Source organism: Dipodomys spectabilis, unplaced genomic scaffold, assembly GCF_019054845.1.
Source record: "Dipodomys spectabilis isolate Male_0828 unplaced genomic scaffold, ASM1905484v1 ptg000135l, whole genome shotgun sequence".
NCBI lineage: Eukaryota > Metazoa > Chordata > Mammalia > Rodentia > Heteromyidae > Dipodomys > Dipodomys spectabilis.
The window spans coordinates 504,409-518,217 of NW_024870812.1; positions in this window are offsets into that span (position 1 = coordinate 504,409).

Consider the following 13,809-nt stretch of genomic DNA (forward strand, 5'->3'; position numbering starts at 1 on the left):
GAATTTGGTAAACCAGAAATATTTAGGTTTAGGGAGAGATGTTGGTAAAAAATAGGAATAGAGTAATGTGGGAAGGTACAGGGAGAGTTAACTTAATTAAATCCTAATCTCAAAGCAGGAAATAGGTTGGATAGGATGAAAGTAGAGAGAGAGTGAAAAAGAAGAAAGAGAAAGGGAAAAAAAAAGACCAGAAAAAATAGAAAAGCAAAAATTAAAAATATTAAGCAATTTCAAAAACAAAATATTCAGGTTAGAACGTGAATATAATGAGTGAAGGGGAGGTATAAAAAGGAGATGTGAAAAACTTAAAAATAAAAATACTTAAAATATTATGTAGGTATAAAGAGGTAGTACTGCTATTAAGGTATTTAAATCTAAGAGGTTTTGAATTGAGTAATAAATTTGTGGATTAAGTGTGTACACAATGTGGGATAATGTCTAATAATCGACTACGGGTTTATCTGAGGATGTGCAGAACAACAATTAAGTCATATAAAGAAGAACGAAAGAGAAGAAAAGGTGAAAAGGATAAGAAAGAAAGAAAAAAAGATCAGAAGTTCAGTAGAACTAAACAAAAAAAAATAAATTTTTTAAAGTAAATAAAAGAAAGAAAAACTCACACACAGACACATACCCCTAAAATAAAAATTACAAGAGGAAAAAAATTACTAGAAAACATTTTTTTCAAAAAAGGAAAAAATTAAAAAACAGTTTTAGAAAAAAAATTTATAAAAGGTACAAAATCAATAGAAAAAATAAAGTTCTTTGATTTTTGGGGGGGAGGGGTGGGAAACATCTTGTATCTCCCTTGTGTCTGTAACCAGCCCCTTGTTGGAGTCTCTGGTCTGCTTATGTTGTTTGATTATCCTGTGGTTTGGTTGATTTCTTAAGTCAGTTTGTTTGAACAGGCAGAAAAATGCTCTGCTTTACCCAGGATTTTGTGATCCTCCTCCCAGGTTAGTTCAATGGGAGGGAGATCTGCTTTGATTTTCACAAAAGAGGGAGATGGCTTTTTCCTCAAGTTTGGAGATACTGTGATAAGGCTATGTTCTGGGTAGAGTTGAGGCCTTTCAGCAAACAGTATCTTTTCCCGAAGGCTAGTTTGTGAGAAACTCACGGAGCCCAGCCAGGAGCCACTCTCAGGGTTTATGTTTACTGAATTTCAACTGATTGTCAAGGCTGCTAAAGGGAGGGGCAGCCTCTGGCTCTGATTACCCAGTGAAGAAAGCCACTCCTGAGGCTGGCACCTAAACTGGGTGATTTTCCCTGGGTGGAGCTGAGTCTGCCATATAATTTTAGGTTCTTGTGACCTGCTAAATGACTCTAGTTTTCTTCCAAGGCTTGAATTTGAGCTAGCAGCTCCACTGAACTTTGTCAGATCCAAGATGGAGATCTCTGGTACTGGCGGGGAGGGGTGGCCTTCCCTCCTCTGCTCCCTGAGAAGGAGTGAGGACGTTAGGCTTCTACTCATGCCGAGTCTTGGTTCCTGGGTCATCTCTGGTCTGTGAACTGCAGGATGAATATGTCTGCTCCTTGTCAGTTCTTGCTGGTGTTGAGTAGAATCCGCTTGCCCACCACATCTGGCTCCTTTGTCCCGGACTCTCTTTTACAGGTATTGCGAGGACAGCCACCGCCGCCACCTCTGCCACCGCAGTGGTGGCTGCTGGCAATTGCTCAGATCTGTCTCCTTGCCTGGATTTTCCCTCTCTGGCCTACCTCTCTGTCCTGTGATGGCACACTTGGTGTGATTCTCTGGCTTAGGACTGTTCACTGGAACTCTAATACTGCTTTCTATGTGAGAGCTTGTTTAGCCTCCAACTTCTCCTCCTCCATCTTCCCGGAACTCCATTTGGTAAATATTTCTGAAGGCCTTCAGGAAGGATGCTGTGACCATGGTGATAGAAGCAGATTTATCTGGGACCTACTATGCAATGTGCAGACACCATTCCAAGCAGTGCACCTTCACTAAAGTAGTTTTAGTGCTCATGATAGTTCTGCAATTTAGGAAAGGTATTCAATATTTCACTAAAAAAGACCTAGGCAACAAGGCCAAGCAAATTTCCCACTCCCTAAGGCTGAGCAGTTGCATACCCATAATTCAAATCCAGTTTTCCACCAGGCATTTCTAAGGATATTATGTAAATGTCAGATTCATTAGCTCTTAAGAACTATGGAGCAGATAAACCCACATTATCTTCTTCATTATGATTATAATGGCAGTAAAATTGCTACAGAAGGTAAATAATTTTAAATGAAAAGGGTATGGATAATGACTTTGTAAGTGATCTTTGTATCAAATAAAGATCAGTTTAATTTCTAAAGAAATACCTGGATGAACATCATTCAGCTTCCACTGTTTGTGGAAGTAATTAGAGTAATTGTTTAAGGAGTAACAAATCCATGTCAACAACACCTGTACTTATGAACACAGGCTTTTAATTACCTTGAATACACATGGAATACTTTGATAGTGATATATAATCCAAAAGGAATAATTTTTTGTGGTGAGGTACTTTGTTGTACCAAAGATATCTATTCCCTATTCTAAAACATGTATTAATTTAATGGATATTATTGTTATTACTATAATCTGTGTATAGTATATGTAATGTTATATAACATATAAATAATATATGTATAATTATTGATATTCTATAACTGCTATAAATTATATATATATAAAATTAGTTTATTATTATATTGTGAAGGTTACAAGGAATGACAACTTTATTTAAATAAACATATTTGTATCTTTTAGTTGCATAATTTATTTTTGTGCCAGTACTGAGGTTTGAACTAGGCCTGGTGTTGTCCTTGAGCCAATTTGATCAGGCTAGCAGTTTACAACTTGAACCCAGAACAACTTACTTTTTTTCTTGGCTAATGACTGTCTCACAGTTATATTCTGTTTGGCCGAGCTTTAAACGGCTATTTTCAGATCTCCACCTCCTAAGTAACTGTGACTGTCCTTGGCATTTTCTTAAGTCATTATTATTGAGTATTCAATATATTATGATATTTCATTTCTAAACCAATTTAGAATAAACAACTACTTATTGTGTAAAATTTTATGTTGCAATAGAAACTTTAAGGACTCTTACTTTACTATCAATTTTCAAAGGTATTGCTAGTCTAACTGTTTTACAAGCAGCAAAATTACATAAACATCCCTATCTTAACTGTCTCATTTTCAACAGTATACTAACTACAATATAAACATTCATCTTCAGGAAATCACACCTCTCTAATCATATATTCACCTTTGATTATTCTCCACATCATTATGAACATCCTATAAGATAGGCTACAGTTATTCACTAGAGTCAGCCTACCACAGCAAACACTTTGTAATACTTCCTGGATAAAGTTGCTTGCCCTCATCCTCATCAGACTTGCAGCAACTTCAGTGAAGAGCATTTTCTCCTGCTTTGCTTGTAGACAATATCAACCTGTTCTATTTCCCAGCAAAGAAACTGTGGCTAGCAGGCTTGAGAATTGTTAGATTCAGAATTTTCTTTAGTTTTGAATTTTTCCCTTTCTTTCTTGGTACTTGAGTTGGAAAAAGAAAAAAAATTATGCAGTTTATTTTAGTTAAAATGAAAAGACATTTATTTGAAATCACTACAAGTTATTGTTCTTTAAATTTATTTTTAATTCAAATTGAATAGGGCTGGTTTTAGTGGTGCTTTCCTTTCAACCTATCTATTTAGAAGGCTGAAAGCTGAGGATCATAGATTCAATACACACAAGGTAAAGTGGACCTTGGTACTAAACTAAGAACCAAAAATCTAAACGTGGAGCTGTGGCTCAAATGGAAGATTGCCAACCTTGAGCAAAAATGAAAAGTAAAAGAACTTAGGCCCTGATTTAAGCCCTAGTACTAGCATACAGATACTATATATATATATATACTATATGCATACATGTATATATACATATGTGTGTCAATATGTAAATTATATATGTATATTTATGCATATATAATTAAGTAATAAATTATTTGCAAGTGTCAACTATATACAAGCAAGCATTTAGTCTTGCTCTTAAAAATAGAATCATATACAATTATGAACTCCTGACCCGCATGCTCTTCTTTTTACCAAAGAAAGAGTAATGTGTGTTTTTGGAATTTAGATAATGAATGAACATTTTTCATACAAATGAAATTTGAAATACCTTTGATCTATTTTCCCACTCTTAAAACTAGCAATACAATAAATAATAGTAGCCACAATTTGGCAGTTTTCTGTATCAATGGAAAAATAATCTGAAGAAAATAGATTCTGGAAAGAACCAAAGAAATCCAGAGATGCATCTATTTTCCACACAATTGTTCAAGTGGATGGAAGGCCAACGTAGTTTCTTTAAAGTAAGAATTAGTCTAAGGTCTACACACCCACACTTAACAAATATTTGTTGTAAACTTGCTGTTTGTACTCTAAGTAGACTTTGTAGACTTGGTTATTGTTGACAGACAAAAATCTACTTGAGGGGCTGGGAAAGTGGCTCAGCGGTAGAACTCTGGACTTACATGTATGAGGCCCTGGGTTCGATTCCTCAGCACCACATAAGCAAAAAGAAAAAAGCTGGAAGTGGTGCTATGGCTCAAGTGGTGAAGTCCTAGCCTTGAGCTGAAGAGCTGAGGGACAGCACCTAGGCCCAGAGTTCAGGCCCCATGACTGGACACCCCGCAAAAAAAATCGACTTGAGTGAGACATAAGAACCTTAAGTAAGACTTCCAGATAAAGTACATAGTGTGTAGAAAAGGAAACCATAGTCAAAAAATGAAACTTACTTTTTGTTGCTCACAGCGCGTGAACTCAGGGCCTGAGTACTGTCCCTCAGCTTTTTGGATAAAGGTTAGCTCTCTATCACTTTGGTACAGAGTACCACTTCTGGGTTTTTATGTTTGGTACCTAGAGAGACATCTCATAGACTTTCTTTCCAAGATAGCTTAGAACTTCCATCCTCAGGTCTCATTCTCCTGATTAGATAGGATTGTAGGTATGAACCACCAGTATCTACCACCTCCAAACTGAAACTTTTGAGATTCTAGTAAGTTCAATTTTCAGTGGAAACCTCAAAAAGTATGGCCAGGAAAGACCTCCTAGAATGGTTCTTGCTACTAAAGAATTGAAATTACAGGGGCTGGGAAGGTGGCCCAGTGGTAGAGCATTTGCCTTGCATGCCTGAGGCCCTGGGATCGATTGCTCAGCACCACATAAGCAAAAAGAAAAAAACTGGAAGTAGTGTTGTGGCTCAAGTGGTAGAGCACGAGCCTTGAATTGAACTGAGGGACAGCGTGAGGGACAGCACCCAGGCTCAGAGTTCAGGACCCATGACCGGACCCCTCCACCTAAATAAAGAAAGAAATTACATGATGAGCAACCAGGAAGTTGTCTGTTAGTAAAGATTTAAGTGCAGAAGGATGCTATTAATTTCAGTTATTTTTTTCAATATGATTGATCTTCAGTACAAATCTGAGCTTGTTTTCAAATTGCATCTACATCTTGGAATGAGCTGAGCCTGGGTCTATTTTACCTCAAATGCAAGAGATGCAAAAGAATAGCCTATAGTATTCCTGCCTAGGCTCTGCACAAGTAGTTGAATGCCTGAAAGAATCAATGTATTCCTGGCATGGAAAGGTATGGGAGAGACAACAACCTAGGGAGCAAACTGGTGGTCGCAACTTTTAACCCCATCTCCTTCGAAGAAACTGACCTCCCACAAAAAGGCAGTGACATAATTCACGTAGTGTATTTTCTGATATGAAGGAGGCCTCATGTCTGACTCAACAACTCACTCATAGTCAAAGAAAGGGAAGTTTTTTTGTGTCTCCCTTACGCCCAGTCTCAGTTTATCTCCATCTTAGTCTTTGTCCAGACTCTAATCCTACCAGAAGGTCCCTGATGAGCAGGAAAGTATGATCTCCTGTCTTCTGACAGGCCCTGTGGGAACTGAGAACATTTTCAGATTTGAATCTGTTACTCCTGCTAAGGCTGTGGCTGGTGGACAGAAAAATGATTCTGAATTGTGCCCTAGCACCAAATCTTTTCAGAGAAAGTCAAAGAATGACAGATTCTGCCTGATGGAGTGAGTTTCCCATTTACAAAGAGGTCAATTAATATCTGATTCTGAGGCCCAGGTGGAGGTCCTTCACCAGATACTCTTAGCTGTAATGGATGTTAGCTCAGACTCCAGGCCATACTCACATTTCTCCAGCTCTTTATCATGAATCAAAAGGTCACAGGAGTTGACTTGAGAAACAAGGAGAAATGAAAGTAGCAGAATAAACATTGACAGGTGAAGCAATAAGAAGCTCTGGGTGAAATAGCTCAGAAAATCCCCTAGGACCACTCATATCATTTGGGAATCACATCATAAAATTAGGGAATAAATGTAATGAATTACTACCTAAATTAGTAACTTCATTGCTCTTCCTACAAGTGTTCTGTCAAAAGGTAGGTGTCCTACCTCTATCTTGATGAGGAAAAGAGAGCACATTCTTTCGTCACAAATTTCTACTGAGTATCTTCATCCAAAGCAGAGATTGTTCTTACTCTCTACTTCTCTGTTATTTTCCTTTGGTGGTTCTAGCAATGACATTTGAAAGTGTTAACATCTGCAGACATAATTACATTTTAAGTTAATCCATTTTTTATCAAATAAAACAAAATTTGGGGAAAATCTGTCTATGTACATTTTCTTCCATGGCATATTTATTTGATGATATTAAGTATTATTTTTATAGTTTCATTTTTTAAAATGAGCAAAATATTTTGTTAAATTAGCACTAATTAGTTGCACATTTTTCCTGTTTTTCCATCTCTGTATATGTGTAAAATATATCTTGACAACAACTCATATGTGTTCTTCATCTTCTTTCCTCCTTTCCCAAACATAGATTCATTGTGCATCTTCACAGAATCACATAAACTATTTTGGTGATATTCTCTCTCCTACCCATTTCTGCTCCTCCAGTGAATTCTTGCTATTACATATACTCAGGATAGATCCTGTTCTATCTTCTCATAAAGATTTTAAAGATATTTTATGTTTTGGAATGAGTTTCATCAGTGTACAACAGATATGCATATACTTCAGTCAACTTGACCATGCAGATGAATCTGTTTTTCTAACCTACATCCATCTTCTATGATTCAACAGCTTCTGATAAATTTCATTTTATACCTCTTTATTCAACTTTTCCAGATAATTTGTTATTAATCTTCTAACATTGTCTTTCCGCTAATTGCGGTCTTCTTAAAATTGCTTCAAATTAGAACTATATATGATTGTCCTGTATGTGTTCACTCATATATCTAAATTTCAGTCCCCCATCCACTTATTATAGGATGTCTTTAACCTTTTTAACTGCTCTGAAAATCATTATGGATGTTCCTCATGAAAGCAAAACTCAATGCCATAAAACCCAGTGAAATTAAGATTGTGTATATCCAAAAATATTTTGAAAAGAAATAGTAGACGCATTCATTTCTCTTATATCCCAGTATATGTTTATAGCTATGAATATGACATTTTCTTTATTCCCTCTTTCTGCACCTAGGTTGACTGCAGAGCTTTATTGCTATGAATACTCCTGCCATGAACATGGATATTGGTGTTGAATCATATTTCTTTAATATGTATCCAAGTTGCTGTAAAGCTCATTAAAATATGTGGCTTTTTTTGGCATTGTCTAAACGTCCATTCTGATCTCCATATGGGTTGCACTAGTTTATAATGCCACACAACTAAATATAGTTCCTTATTTATTTCAACATCTCTAGCATTTGTTTTTATTTGTTTGAGTTGTGATAAATGTTCTGATGTGTAAGATGGAATCTGTGACTTTTTGATGTATATTTCCTTTGTGGATAAGAATTTCAAACATTTCATTTATTTATTAAACATTTACATTTGTATGTCATTCCTAATCAGTGTCTTTCTTTTTTTTGTTATTTTATCAATTTTTAAGTTATAGAATTTGTGATTTTCCAAAAAGTCATTTAAATAAGGATACAGGTGGACCTGTTGCAACAATGAGAAGTACAAGTTGTTATGTCAAAAACGAATTTTACAACTTGGGGGGGGGAGGACCAAGAGGGGGGGAGGGAAGATGGGGAGGGATGGGAAGGGTAAACAAAGGAGGAGGCTACAATGCATGATAAGAAATGTACTCACTATCTTGCTCATGTAATTGTAACCCCTCTGTACAGTATTTTCACAATAAAAAAAGTATTTGTGATTTTTCCCCCATTCCAACTATTCACCTTAGTAAAAAATAAATATCACTACAGTGGTGCACAATTTACTAAAATCAACCGAATGTACATTTATAACACTGTGTTTTTTTTCACAACCAGGCAATTATTTCAATAAAGATGCTGAACATCTTTCACTAGAAAGATAGATTGAAAGGATAGTATCTCATATTAGCTCTAAGCTAATATCAGAATTAACAGTCACAGCTGAGGCCCCGAGTTGGGCTAAGTAAAATGCACTAACCCAGTAAAATAGCATTTAAAGTGATCAAAGGGCTTCATAAGTTTTTTAAAAAGGCACTACCTTCAACAGAAAATGGTGAAGTTCACAAGCAGACCATAGGAATCTGAACATCAAGAACATCAAAGGATAAAAGTATACAAAAGGACAACTTTAGAACGTTGACTCAGAATTGGGATGGGGGGACAACCATTAGATACCAAAACTCAATGCTGAAGGGAAGAAGTGTTTTACCCCAAACCCCAGCTGTGTCTGACTCTCTCACACCACACACACACACACACACACACACACACACACACACACACACACACACACACACACACACACACCTCATGTACACAGAGAATCCCAAGGGCAGTTATATCTGGGACAATAAAGCTTTTTTCCTCTTCCTTCTAGATAATCAAATGTTATGTTGTGGTTGTCTCCACAGCCGCCACACACCTGAGCAAGAGGAGGGAAAGGATGCCCTAGACTGCAGGATGGCCTTATGTACCCCTGGCTTCCTGTGTAAAAATGCAGTTTGTGGTCCCCTAGGCAGGGGCGCCCAAGCTGAAATGGGGTACACTTTGCCTGGAGGATGGCACCCCCGAGCCCTGCATGCTTGGTGAACCAGGCATGGGAAGCCCTGTGAGCATCTCTGTGATGGCCTCTCAGTGGTGTGGAGAAGTTGATACCTGTAGTTGGACATGGCAGAAGACAAGAGGACAGCAGGAATCCTGAAGGCAGGAGAGGCACAGGAGTGAATGTGCCTTTCTCTGGAGAAGACTAGGCCATGCTAAGGAAGTTTCCAGGCTGCACGAGGCGGCCACTGTGCAGGTCCCCAGATTCCTCACCCGGGCTTGTTCACAAAGCCTGGTCCTGATCCAGAGCTGGAACCTTCCCAGCTTCCTTGGGCTCGGATCAGCAGGAGCAGTGAACTCGAGACATGCTTCCTACACCTGGCCACTGCGACTCAATGATTACAGTCACAATTCTTCTTTCCCTGGTATCCTAGTCTCTGATACTGTGTTCTACATAATTCATAGTACTATGGTTCCAGCCACCTGATCCCTGACATCCCTGACAATGATACCGCATTGCCTAAGAAAACAAGGGCAGAGTGGACACAGCCAGTCGACTTGGGTACCCCTGTCCTCTTGAAGGCACATTGGGACAAGTTATTCTTCAGGTATTTAACATGAGTGACTAACTGGATGTGGAAAGGAAAGAGGTTATACAGAGGTGACTAGACACAGATATGTAATTTTGCATTTTAAAAAGTATATGAACATGCATATACATGGTACTTATATTAGTTTATGGAATAGTTGCCTATAATTAATGCTATTCAATATTTTATGCTCTGTGATAGTTAACTCATGAGTCTACCATTGTCAATAAGAATTGAGCTATTAACAAATGGAATTTCACTGTCAAATACTACCAGGAGATTACTGATGCTAGTACCGATGAAAGCCATCACAGTAAAACTGAATAAAACTATAAGTTTGAAAGGAGGGAGTTAGTGTTAAGGGCTTCTTCACCATGGAATCTAGGAAGCATACAATGTGTTTTGATGAATTACTAGTTTTTTTAACCTTGCTAGAAATCAGAACATTATTATTTATTCTTGCTTATTGGGAACTCTTTAGTGAATGGTTTACAAAAAACTATCAACATGACTTTGAAAAGTCATGATGTGAATTATCAGATTAACATTATTTGCAAAGCTGCCCTGAGATGCAGGCTGGCTTGATTCCTTTTCTATTAAATTAATGAAATAAGCTTAATTTTGAATGGATGGACAGTCCATGACATTTGTTCCAAAACAAGAAGATACAGGAGAAAATTAAAGAGGAAGGAGAACCAAGTCTCCTGAAATTAGCAAAAATATATAGAAATATAATTTAAAAATTCATGGTCCAAAGCAGACCCTGGCAGGAATGTCTGTGAGACTGTTATCTCCACTTAACCACCAGATAAGAGGAAGTGTTGTTGTGGCTCAAGTGGTAGAGGGCTCCCCTTGATCTGAGGAGTTCAGGAACATGTTAACACTCAGGCCCAGAGTTCAAGCCCCACAACTGACAAAAAGAAATTTAAAAAAAAAGATTAAAGCATCAAACAACCTGAAGATGTTGTCCAGAATAAAGAGTGTGGCATTATGCATTTACATGACTTAGTCACTTGAAACTTAGTTTACCTGGGGAGGGTGGGTGATTTGTTTGTGCACCAAAACCTGCAAAACTATTTTGCGCTTTACCAAGGAAGGAGGGATTGGAGGAATAGGAAAGGTGTTTGGTGGCCTTTCCTTTTGGTTCAGTGATTGTTTTCTGGAGTCAAATTCAGAGAAATTTCACTGGTAATCCTAGTTGCATGAGGAATTAAGGAGCCATGCATTGGAAATGGTCTTTGTTCTGTCCTTGGACTGGTTCCCACTGCCACTAGGTAATCCAGGTCCCACTTCAGGACCAAGATACCTTGAAGACAACTTACCCACCAGGCAGGTGGAGCTAACCACAGCCAGAAAAGGCAAAAGTGCCATGTCAAGGGCAGCACATGAGATCTAGACCAGACAGATTTTTTGTCATCCTCATTTTGTATTACTTTGATTCTACAAAATAATGTACGGATTTGAACACTTTCCCCCTCTCTCCCCACTCCCCCCCCTTTGGATAAAGCTCACAAAAATCCTGCCTCTAGCTCCCAGGACACTTAACTCTTAGTTTTGCCCAATCGTATCCACGATAGAGAATGAATTAATTGTATTTTTGGGGGGGTCCGGCCCTGGTGCCTGAACTCTGGGCCTGGGCTCTGTCCCTCAGATCTTGAGTTCAAGGCTAGCACTCTACCACTTAAGCCACAGCGCCACTTCTGGCTTTTTTTCTTTTTGCTTATGTGGTGTTGAGGAATCGATCCCAGGGCCTCAGGCATGCAAAGCAAGCGCTCTACCACTGAGCCACCTTCCCAGGCCGACTTAATTGTATTTTGAACACATAAAGCATGCATATAAAACTAGCATATTTTGATCTTAGGAGAAAACAGCCTTGTTCCCCTCTAATTTATTGACTGATAAGCAGTTTTAGAGGAGAATATGTTTTCCTTTTTAGCTAAAAAGCTTGTAGGAAACTATATTCATAATCTGGCTGCTCTTCCCCATACCTCAACACCTAAAATACAAATTTCACTAGAATTTACAAGAAAGAATAAAAAAGCCAAACATTGGGAATGCTCAGATACAGAATGTTTACAGAAATCAGAATATAACTTGTTGTCTGAGGGAGGGGCTCTCTTTACATAAATTAACGAACCCAAAAGAGCAGCCATTAGTACCTGACATGAGTGTCAATGGTTGCTATTCCATGGACAAGGAGCGGGGCTGCTTGATCCGGTGGGAGGATGCAGGGAAGGAAGCTTCCACACTGACCTGGGTACAAAAGTTGGAGTAACCACCTCTGGGCCTGTCTTTCTCCTCACAGCCCAGCAGAGTCATCCCCTGCTCCAAGAAGGCTAACTATGTACAAGCAGATCTGGAGAATGGCTTCGATTCAGTCAGCCCCATCATGAAATGCAATGTGAGATCCCAGGGAAGGGACATTCAGGCCCTGGGCCTGCAGGAAGGTGCTAGAGTGCTTCAGTGGCACCGTGCCATGTAAGCCATGCCCAGGTAGAGCTTCCAGCGACTGCAGCTGGCTCTGTGCTGTGACACCCACTGAGGACTGCCCTAGCCTGCCAGCAAGTCTTCTTCTCCCAGAGTCCACTGGCATTGCAGAAGGTGTGAGGGCTGCAGCTAGGCTTTTACTTCACCAGAGGCCCCAGCATGCCCAGTGGGCCTAGTGTGCAAGATGAAGAGGCTGCCATCTGAACTACTAATTTTATGGAGCAGTTGTAAATAAGGTGATACACATTAGTGTATGCACAATGTTATATCCTGAGTCTGTAGTTTCCAAAGGACATTGAACTCCATACTAGCAAGAATGGATTTTATTGTTTGTATTTATAAGGCCATAATGGCAAACTGAAATAAAAGTACAATAAAATTATCCAAAAACATAATATTAAATCTCAGAATTTGAAAAATAGTTGCATGTAAGTACTGCAAATGAAGTTATACTAGAATGATAAAATACGCACAAACTACATTACTTCAGTTACATTCAAAAGTAAAAAAAAAGAATTACAGAAAGAATACTTACTGTACACAAAATACTACAATGGTTTTAAAGGTTGAAATAATGTAGGTTATGTATATTGTTGTAATAAAACATAGTATTTCTATGTTCTGGTCCTGTTTATATCACTGAAGGAAAATATTAGAGTAGAAATTATATGTGGCACCAGTTGCTTCCAGTACCAAGAAAGGGAGTGGCACTTCTAAATGTGCATCCTGGGAAGACACTCATACCCAGCCCACGTAGACCCATCAGAGGTCCATGTGATGAACCTGCGGGGCTCCAAGGTACCACAGTGCTGCTGCATTGTATCTATAAAGGCTTCACCTTTGTACTACATTGAGATTTAGGGAGTAAGGGGGTAATGGAGCTTATAAAAAGAGTCATATTTCAAGAGAATATCTAAAACACCAGTCCACACGTACACATTTCCACTTTCTACCTGAACCTAGGGAAAAAATACTGTGAACCAAAGAAAGTGGGCCCTAGAACTAAGTAAAACTTACTAATCAGACATGAGTGAGGCAAGCAAATTTAACCTAACACGCAAATATGCAAAATCTTCACTGTTTATACAAATACACTTGGAAACAAAGTGCAATAGAAGATAGATATCTTGTATTAATAGTTACTCAGCTAGACCACGGTGGCTCATAACTACAGTCTTATAGAGGAGAATTGAGCTCTTGTGAATAACAAGTCTGCAAGATGACTTTTCCCAAATAACCAGCAAAAGCTAGGCTGGATTGGGTGCTGGTGGTCCATACCTGTAATCCAAGTTACTCAGGAGGCTGAGATCTGAGGATCCTGGTTCAAAGCCAGCCCAGGCAGGAAAGTCTGTTAGACTCATCTCCAATTAACCACTAGAAAACTGGAAGCGGTGCTGTGGCTCAAGTGCTCACCTTGACCTGAAGAGCTCAGGGACAGAGCCTAGGCCCAGAGGTCAAGCCCCATGACCAACAAAAAAAGCTAGTTTGGAGGCATAACTTAAGTGGGAGAGTGACAAGCAAGCAAGCTGAGTCCTTCAGTTCAAACCCTTGTACAAGACAGCAAGCAAGCAAACATATCCTCAACATTTTCTTTTCATGAAGGGAAGGAATAGGGTGGTTGTTCCATCAATTCTATCTAGGGAAATCATCAGTGATCTTTC